Here is an 11,404-nt window from a genome sequence, read left to right as displayed (position 1 = left end):
TCCAGTGATCTAAATTAATGATGAGAATGAAGAAAATGTGGACACTTTGTATTTTGGATTTGGTAGCTATAGGCCAATGAGACACTAAGGGCTCAAAACGTTAAGGTCCACACATTGGTTGTTGTTACTTATAGATGGCTTCCCAACACTCATCTTCCATTGTGTCACTGAATTCACTGAAACAATTATACATACTAAAGTTTGATTCAAGAGGAAACTGTTCTGATTATGGGCTCTTTAGTTCTTCCTATGATTCCACTGTGGGTGGCCCTCCTACAAAACTTGTCTTTCGTTCCAAAAGACATCACAATAATACAACAATAATCAACAAAACATCTTATCATGTCAGCTGCTTGGCAGGGTAAGGTTCAATTTCTTTTAATATATTTGTATTTTTCACCCAACTCTAACCATATTGAAACACTGTAAATAGGTGAGACAAGAATCATTCAGATTTGATCGTTTCAACCTAAACTAAATTCATCAGTTGAATTTAATAATTAAAGGTGTAGTTCAAGTTTTTTTTTGTCATTATAGCCTTTAGTTTGAAGATTTATGGACCCTCAAAATCTTCAGCGGAAAGAGATTAATCATTTAGCCTCAGGTATTCTTACAGGAATTTGGCAATCAAATGTTTTCAACCATACAAGTATACTCACTCATTGTCATTAAAACCACATGTGGTTTGTGCAGGTTTTCTTCTTGAGTTTGAAGACAGCCACAGTTTCTCATTGAGTGTTAGATGACTCAGCCACATTTGGCACATACTGTAAGTCAATGGGAAAGTGTATTAGATTAGGCCTTAGTCATCGTCTCAGCTTCATCAGAAATGCTTTATTAATCCCAGGGAGAAATTCGGTATATCGACTGGTGATTTGTGTGATTAGTTAGGACAAACGTGTCTAGAGGACTGTTTAATATTGAGAAAAATGGCATTTTCTCAAACGTATATGTTTGAGCTGTCATATAAACACAGACACATACCACACACTGCCACACACCATTGGTAAATGTATCTAGCTAAAGCTTATGTCTGTACAGTCAGTTCTAGAAAACAAAGCAAGCATGTATGTGGTGAATAAACACAGACTGTAAAACACTCCAGTGGTAAGTCTTGTATGAAAATGAAGATGAAGAATTACTTTGTCTGACCACTCTTTGATCTGAGCCTTTAATTTGGACTCCTTGGGGACATTATTCTGCATATCGTTCACAAAACCATTCTACATTTCTCTAATTAGTGTTTTAAATGCAAGCTTTCTACATTTCAGCGTCCATGTGTGCCTTTGTCGTGGGAAGTGTCTCCAACTACCAGAATTTTAAGTTCCTCTATCACTTCCAGGAAGACCAAGGACTGTTTCCACTTTGGCAGCTCAAATGGCCTCCCGAGTGCTGCAGGCAGGTTTCCAGACATGAACTGGGACGTGCTCTTCTCTATTTCATCTCGAGGAGCTGCCATAGGAACAGTGCAAATGTTGGGAAAACACACATACTGTAACCGCTTCAAATTGTGACGCTGGGGGACATCTGCTGACCAAGAACACTAATATTAGACGTCAACGGTGAGCATGAATTAATCCTTATAGGCAGAAGCTGCACCAACTGGTAGATTGATATGCAATCAGCCCAAACATAGAGATTCCTAAACACCTTAACCTCTTCCAGACTTCTTCATCACGCAGGAGACATCTGAAGAAATACCTAATTTTTCTTCACCACAATTGATCACATACTATCAGTTAAACAGGAGTAAAAACATGGACATTGACACTAAAACTGAGGTTTTATTGTACACCAGTAGGATAAACATGCCTGAATCCAGCTGATTTAACATACAGTACCTACTATGCAGGATGAAATCATTTTAGCTCTAGCAGATGATAAAAGGAAAGAGAAATGACTTACTCCATCCTAACACTAATAGAGTCTTGAACACTCAATTACTTTTGCAGACTTTTTTCTCAATTCTCCAAGAAAGGTTTTAGTCAATAGCCTACTTCTGATCCTTTTTTTTCCCATTTCAGAGTCATGGGTCAGAATTGAGTGGCCAGTATTTAATGTTTAATAAATGACCTCTATTAAATTGCTGTATACATTTACATTTCAATTACTGCAAAACAATGACATGCAATCCAGGCTTGTATCACATGGAAATGAACAAAGATAAATAAGTTAACAATCATGGCTTTTAAGATGCTTTTAATAAATCGTCGATCATGCGCCAAAGCGATCCCTAAACCATCTTCTTTCAGTCAGATTAAATTTGTAAAGTAGCTTTTGCGTTTTTACTTGTTCCAAAAGAAGACTCCCTGTAAATATACTTGATTTATCATGACTCTGCCACATTACCATAACTCCCTTTATTGGTCTGTGATCCTCTCTTCAGGGGCTCGTCTCTCTCAATCTTCTGCTTCTCTAACTTTGAAGCATTTGTTTCATCTGTTTTTACTATTCTCTATAAACACAGAGGCAATGCAGTGTCATAGTAAGAATTAGACAGACCCACACTGATGTTGGTGCGATGCACAGCATACCCAGCGTTTGTAGACTTCAATAGGCGTGTCCTGGCACAAACATACACATGACAGCATTGCTAACAGAGCTGTGGCAAGATACATTTGGCCAATGTAAACATGCCAACTGGCTCAAACTCATTAGTTAAAAATTCTGTCAGATGCCCATCTTAGAGTCAAGCTCATGGGTGTAACCTCAAACTGAGAAAAAAATTTCCAGCGTAATCTGTGATAGCAGAGACTTGCACACAACGCAGAGGGTCTGCTGGGATTTAGAGCATAAACCAGCGTCTGATGACAGATGAAAGCTTTAACACATTAGAAATGTTTCCCATTCATCTACAAGTGTATCTTTTGTTTTAATGTTTTGACAAATGTTGGCCATTTTGTTCGATTTACAGTAAATGCTCCCTTGCTTAATGATGGAAAGAGCGCTGATGCAACAAAACAGTGACGTCGTATTGGACCACAAACAGGCAGATTTTCACACTCGGCTGACCACAGGATTTGGGGCTGCGAAAAGAAAAGAACACTCCTCTCTGTTGAGAAACAACAGCCATGTTCTGTTCAGGCTGCTTGCTTTCTGAAGAACGAGTGTGAAAAAAGTTTTGTCAGTCAATTATTTAATGTGTAAAACATGTTTTTAGATGTTCTCATTAGTCCAACTCCTTCCATGAATTAAGTACTAAACTAACATCCAACTTTTTTTTCTCCACCTCCATGACAGTTCCTTGGAGTAATTTTAAAGGGCCATTATGAGACTCTTGCAAACACCTCAAAACGATTATATGATCCCATCAGATAAAGCTTTACAATGACAGGGTTTCTATGATCCAGATTTTGATGGTTCCATCCATTTTCATTGTTGTAGTTCATGTTTGAAGCATAAAGGACTAAAAGAGCACCTTCTTGAATCTCTCCCATTACCTCAGGTACCTGTACAGCTCATTGCGGAAATGTCTGATGGATATCATTAGAGTGGTGTCATGAGGTTAGGTTTAGCACATGGGCTGAATCTATAGCCTGAAATATGGCCAGGTGTTTTTGGGGAATGGACAGACAGTGAGTCAACTCGTCGACTCACTGTCTGTGAGTCACTGGCGAGCCTTGAAATGAATATGAAATGTCACAGGGTCCTTATACTGTAATGTGTCTCTCTGTTCAATTTAACATGTCTCCTGGCAATACCAGGTGAATTACAGCAATCTAGCTTTAAAATAGAAATATGAAACTTTTTCTGGCATGCTCAGAATATTACACTGCTGTATATTTGATTTCTGGTCCATCAGCCCATGCATAAGGAGTTTCTCAGTTGCACTCACATTCTGACAACTTATTTCCTCAAACTGTTTATCAGTGCAGTACAAATGGTCCACAAAATGAATCATATCCACATGACCTTTCAACACATGCCTGTCATGTCACACAAGCAATGCGGTGAAAAATCTGCCAAAATGTAAATTGTATTTATTTTTATAAACATAATCGTCCAACACTAAAATGCAGATCAGCGTTCCTTTCACCACTGAAACAAACTCTGTTACAGGACAGCCTCAGCATGGATCGATACAATCACACATTTAAAGTGTAGCCACAGCACTGGTTTAATAGTTAATGTTGAAACATGTTTGTACTGTGGAAGATGGCAGGGAAGTGGTGCGGTGATGTGCATCTGCTTGGAGATAAAAATGACAGGTGTGTTACGGTTTAAATTATCATATTGGTTAATTCTGATATGTAAAGTCTAAACTGGTCAAGCTGGAGATAGTTTGACAGTAACAGTTTAGATAATTTAAAAAAATCAGAGTCCTCCCAAATGGCCTAAATATCCACTGATTTGCTTTCTAACAGTGTGTTCATATTAAACATGTAGCTGCTGTTGTGTGCAAAGTAAGATATTTGTGACTGAAATTGACCTGATTTCCCAGAAAAATGGTTTTACATTGCTTTTTATTGAAAGATTTGAAAGTGTTAAAGGACTGCAGGACTTGTGAAATAATAGCAAAAAATGTTAACATACTTCCTACCTACAGTAGTTCATTCGACCGGTGCGCGTACCCCAGATTAAACAGTGTCTATCTTCTGTCTTCTCAATTTCTCTTATGTTTCTTAAACTTCCTTCATAACCACCCTAGAGTGACGACATGACAATATTTTTTGTGTTGCATCGGCTGGGAAACAACCCTGTTGCTCCGCCGTCACTCGTTTATTGACTTCGACAAAGTACTTATATAAAATAACACGCTATACTTCCTGTCTCTTGATCACATGACTAAGACAGTCTTTACAGAATGGCAACAAAACTTCAAAGTCAAATACAGGAGTTGGCACAGTAAATATTCAACAAACAAATATATTCTCTTCCATAAATTATATAATACAAACAATATTAAACGAACATATTATACTTGAAAATAGCACTTTCACTTGGTGTTCTAAGAGAATAGTTCATTTGTATGGGAAGCCCTACACTGATATACATAAATCTATACATTTTATTTGACTCTGTTTTCTCATAGTAGCATGTACATCGGGATTGTTTTCTCAAGATCTCAACTTATTTTCTTAGCATAATGCAAATTTTTCCATGATTATAAAGTAATTCCAACTGTTTCCTTGAGATCTTGTGAAATCCGTCTGTTATCATGGAGCAACCACAGCGGTTCTATCTTAAGATAACAAGTAAATAAGTCGGAAAATTAAGCTAGGAAATGAAGCACAATAAAGTGTCTTGATACATGTCCGTGTAGGGCTTCCATAAATTTCCACACTTGTAATTATCTCATTTGTTTGTGTCTATTCAGTTGCTCTGATGATCTCCTAACCACCATTAGTTTTTATGTCCATGGGTGTGACTAGTATTTCATGTAATGACGACAAAGAGGTTCAAAATGCTGAGTGGAGAGGAAAATCCATAACAAAATGGATTGTCACAAATGGTCACAGTGGTGTTGTTAACCTCTATTTGTACACATATTGGAGTGTACAGAGAAGCCTTCCTCTTTCGTATTTTGTCTATTTCTCAGAAATATCTTTCATCTTACACTCCATGTCCTCAAATAAGGAGAAAAATATTTTTACTCAGATGAGACAAGTTGTTCAGATGTGGGAACTGAGAGTGCTACAAAGGCCTCTCTGTCTCCTCCTGCTCTCTCAGACATGAGTCAGGCGGAGAGAGGGAGATGGTGTCTCGTAGAAATAGTCTTCCCTGCTCTTTGCTATGATGCCACTACAGCAACAGTAAGAAACACAGATTTAGTCATTGATATGTACAAAAAATGAGAAGAGAGAAACTAGAGAAAATCATCAAGAGATCAAATAAAGTGAACACATTGGTAAAGTTATAATGTAATGTGTGTGGAAAAACTTTAAAAAGCCTTAGAAACAGGCTTTAAACACATCCTGTACAGTCATTTATCTCTTCTGGAGGTGTTGCTTGACAGCTTGAAACAAACACTGCCACATGCAGATGTGTTATTCACTCTCTTAAGTGCTTCTACTCTTAAAACGTTGCCCTGATTAAAACTGGTGAAAATAATCACCTTTGGTTTACATAGAGCTCAGGAAAAGGTTTGTTTTCAGCACAAACACTTGCTGAGTTTCTTCACTTTGACATATGTGTCCTTTCTTTTTTGTTTGCTGAAGTTGTGAGAATGTTTAGTTTCGGAGTCACAAATCTATTCATTAATCACTTCTATTTAAAAGAACCCGGCCGTCACCTTTGGGATCCCATCTTCAGCCATGTTTAGGACTGCATGATCAGAAGACACTGCTTAAGCTGAGTGACGGTTGTGTACCAGGATTTCAGAGAACTAGAGTGTCCATCACACACACACACCACCTTACACACACCCTCGTTCTGTGACCTGATGTGTGCCTCAAGGGATGGTAACAAGGTCCATATGTGGTCATTTCCTCCTCTGCTACTCTAACATGAGGGGGCAGTATTAACAGGAACACAGAATCCACTGATTTACTCCTGAGAGGAAGAAGAAAGACACAAAAAAACTTACAAGCTCCCTTCCAGAATAACATTATTTGACACATGGGATGTGCATGAAGGTGCATACCTGAAAGCCTTCATGATGCATTTTGATAAGAGGTCATTTGCTTTAGGTGAAACTGAGCCCAAATCATCTCTGTAGAACCGCTCATCAAGACAAGGATACCACAACCAAACTGATATTAAATGTCTTCAAAAAGAGGACAACAGGCAGAGTAGCCAAACCAAGGCACATGGGATCGTATGACCTTCTGCATGATGTTGAGTGTTAGTAATATGCATGGTTAAACGTTTTCCTGGATGCACAGAGCCTGACCATGCCTGTTTCAGATTCATATGTAAATGTAGTCAAGCATCAACAGGTCAGATTTTATCCAGAGGTGACTTTTCAAATAGGTAAACTATGACAACCTCTGACCAAAGATTTAAAGCAAAGTCTTGTTTGTGTCATCTAAACCCAGTGTTGAGACATTAAGTTGTCACAGGGATGTATGTGCCGCAGGTTATCACTTAGATTTTATATGAAACAGGCATCGTTGGTTAATTAGTGCAGGTGTCTAAGCATGCAAACATGAGACAGTGATAACAGTTGCAATGACTGAACAGACTGTTGTCCTTTGGCTGGGTTATTTACAGTTGTTGGTTAGGAACAAATCCCTGTGGATCTTCCTTGTGAGTCGCTTATGGACAGAATGCATTGTTTGTTTCTTACAGCACTGATAAATGATTGTGCTCAACACCCGCAATCCATTTGTTAGTATTTTTCCCATCCAGGCCATTTGGATCTAATTAAAGGCACCATGTAAACAATTCTTGTAATCTGAGAGACCACGGCACAAACATATGATTTATTGTTAATAATAAAAAAATGACAGCAGAGCATTGAACTGGAGAGGATGAGCCCATGATCAGCACTCTGCATTTGCTGCCCCACCCCCTATAAAGATCAATTATTATTTTTTAAAAATCAGTGCCAAATGTCCCATTCATGCATACAATGGGTGGTGAGAATTATATGTTAAGAGGATGAGAGACACATTCTTCAAAACAATTGTTGTATTTGTTTGTTACCATCTGAGAGGGATCCCCGTCATTCTGTGTATGCAGCAGACGAAACACTGTTGCAAAATCCCCAAATCCCTTTGAAGTGTCATTGTGGTAATCTGTCACATGACAACAACAATAATAACACCCATATGCTGTAACAGAGGTAGATGGCAAACACATGATTCTCTGAGTGAAACTTGGAAACATAAAAAACTTGATTCCTGCAATGGGAGACATTTCGTAACATAATAAATAACTCATAAAGCAGTTATCACCCTCTTAACAATTTCCCTACTCACACATTGTTTGCTCTTTAATTTTATGTTTCTTGATAAGATAGTGTCTAGAAGGCACTATGATGTCTTTATTAAAGCACAGGCTGCTTTGAGGATTCAGATGACTATAAAATGGTCAAATGGATCTTAAAGACATTTGATTTCTTATACCTCAGGATGGGATGATAGCCAGGAAGCCTATAGTCAGTGGTTATGTTGCGCGTCACATGTACAGAGGTTATCGTCCTTGTCGCAGCGGCCATGGGTTTGAATCTGACCTTGGCCCTTTGCTGCCTGTCGTACCCCACTCTCTCCTCCCAACATTTCTTCACAGCTGTCCAATCAAATGACGGCAAAAAACGGCCCAAAACATAATAAATAAAAAAAAACAGTGATGATAGGACATCAGTTGGTGACAATGAACAGTCCAGGATGCAGAAGCACACAGAAACAATCTCATATCCAACTCAAGATAGTAACAGATTATTGGAAAATGTACTTCTGTTATATTGTGCATTTGCATTCTTCACAATAATAATCTTAACCTTCTTAAATTCTCTTTTTCAGATCGGCTGTGAGCCAATTGGAAAACAATTTCTATATTAGAAAGGTTAACATTTAACCTGTATGCAAGATAGTTTTCGAAAGAATTTTGAGACTTTCAAAACTTAGAGTGTAAGACAAGGGCCTCTCACTGACCAGGTCTCAGTCCAGAACCACACACATGTAATGAAGAACGAGTGGTGTCACAACCTGGAGCCAAGTAAGTCCCATCTCAGGTCGTTGTTCAAGAAGCACACACAGAGAGATACACTTTTTATACAATATTCTGATCCCCTGCTTTGTCAGGACAACTGTGTGCACATAGAAAGCATAAATATTGATGTTTAGTGTGGTGACAGTAAGATTGTGTTCCTGTCTCTGTATTCTGTCCTCTCTCTCCATCTAGTGGTTAAGAAGAAATCATGTTCTGAGAGCTGCATCTATACTATAGCATTACCTGTTGCCTACCACAGTGAACTTCTTTATCTCTTATTCAGAATCTAATAATTGTTTGTAAATCCTCACCATGTGCATTTTTGGGATATTAGTAAAGAAAATAATTATGCAATAAAATAAAATACCATTTAAAAAACACTGGTCAGTAGAAAATGGCCTCCAGATTCTTTTCAGCACAATACCAAAACAAGTGTCACCATGCTCTATGGTAAAGAAGACCATACAAATTGTCTATTTTGTTAGCATCACATACTAAACAATCAGACTAGTGATTCGATGCACGGAATTAAACACACATCATGAAACACTGAACATTTGTGTTCAAACTTTTCGGAAGTGCTTTTGAGCCGTTACTTTTCTAAAACCACCACAAGAGGGCAGTGTGCCATTTTTGCCTCTGATATGACACAAGAACAGTTTCTTCCCCTCTGCTGACAGCCTCATTAATAATGACCTGTCCCTACCTTAACCCCCCCCCCCCCCCACACACACACACACACACACACACACACACACACACACACACACACACACACACACACACACACGACATGGACCTTGATCTAGCTCCATAGTCACTAAACAGTACTTTAATGTTAAGCCTCTCGTTCAGACTTGTACGTTACATTAATGTTCAGTGGACTTAAGTGATGTCTGTTTATACTGCACACTGTATTTCATTCTACTGAGACTTTGAGAGGAACAATGATCCTGCACATAACTGTACAGATTTTCCATTACTAATATTTCACTTAATTTGTGTATTGCTTAATATATTTCTTTTTTTAACTGTCTATTTATTGTTAACTAGCTTTAAATTATTATTTTTATGATCTTTGTTTTCTGCACCAAAAACATCAAGATGAATTCCATGATTGTGTAAACGTACTTGGCAATAAACTTCTGTGATAGATTCTGTTGGAGGAAAGGGGAAACCTCTTTAGTTCTATCCACCACGTTGAGGGATGTGATTGGATTTACTTCATGTAAAGTGAGACAGACTATTACCTGTTTTTGTTCCATTTGTCCTAACAGGCAAATTGTTTTACTTTCATAACACTCAGAAGTCTGTTTCACCAATTATGTGAAAGAGTAAGATTACTCAATATTTAGAAACAGCTGATACGTTAATAATAGCAATAGTTAGGACTTGTGATTTGCTTTCTAGCATAGTCTTAAAAGACTAGGTTTGCTATCAGTAATGGGAGGGTAGAAGGAGACATCACTATTACTATTAGGAAGGATCTCACTCACACACACACACTCTCTCTTCCTCTCTCTCTGTCTCGGGGACTGACAAAAAGAAGGGTTGGTCTGTCTTTTGCAGGGGCTGCAGTGGTTGCACCATTTGCTCACATGCTGCCAGATTCACACACGCACACACACACACACACCCACACACACGCTAAACAGAAGCCATCTCTGAACTCATCCATGAGAAAAGGATCTGAGCTGTGGAGAAGCTGAGTTAGCCGCACAGTCACACATCCACACAAGTACACACATATACACACACTGAGCGCCTGAGCCCCCATTGGTCGGCGTCTCTCCACCCCACCACGGGAGTCTCAGAGGGGTCTACTGCAGCACTCTGCTCCAGGGGCCTGGAAACGCTAGAGTGAGCCATTTTTTCACTCTTACTTCTATTTTTGGGCTGGATATTGGAGGTCCACAGCCTCCCTCGTTTTCCACTGTTTTTCAAACACACTGGTTCCCAGTGTACACTGCTAACTATGCTCCACTGCCTTCTCTGCAGATACTAACAGCAATAAGGCCTAAAGCGCAGAGAGGCAATATGATACCACTGAGACTACAAGGATCTGTGCAATAAGCGAGTGAGGAAGGACGCATAAATTGTGCCTCAGCTGCAGGGCCCAGGGGCAGCAAACCAGTGCTCAGCCAGCCATGTAGACTCAGGCCACAGCTAAAAGAATTTAGGAAGGACCCTTCCTGTAGCCCATCCCCCCATACGAGAAGACATGACCTAACTAGTCTCCACCCAAGCAAGACAAGGAATCCACAACCAGTGTTCTGATGAGTCAAAACCAGAGATCTTGTTCTATATCTTTTAAGGACTGTTATGAAACTGACCGCTAAGCTGATTATAAGAGCTTATTAAAAAGAGTATAAATCTCTCAAGAATTCAATTTGTTATAACATTGAGATGATAGAAATATATAAGTAGAAATGTATAAAACATATAGGATTGGTATATTAGGACATCACACATCAAAGAGGCTCTTTAGATCTCCTGTTACTAATAACAGGGATCATCTGAGGGGATAACCTGCTAAAAAAAAAGAGAAAGGGAATAATAATGTCTCATTTAATTTGTCGCCATAGGTGAGACAAACTAAACTGTCTTGTAAAAAGATGCATTATGGAATTCAAAATTATAAACAATGTTATGACAGATGAAATGTTTCAGGCTGACCACTTTACATTTTCTGGTGACCTATTGGATCTTTTGATGGGAAACCTCAAGTCAGGCTGTTACACTGAATATCTTAAGCATCTGCAGGCACAACCAGCAGAGGATCAATCAAGTTCATCAGCTCCTCACCCTC

This window comes from Labrus bergylta, chromosome 2, assembly GCF_963930695.1.
Source record: "Labrus bergylta chromosome 2, fLabBer1.1, whole genome shotgun sequence".
Lineage (NCBI taxonomy): Eukaryota > Metazoa > Chordata > Actinopteri > Labriformes > Labridae > Labrus > Labrus bergylta.
The sequence above is the reverse complement of the archived record's forward strand: the minus strand, read 5'-3'. Positions refer to the sequence as shown.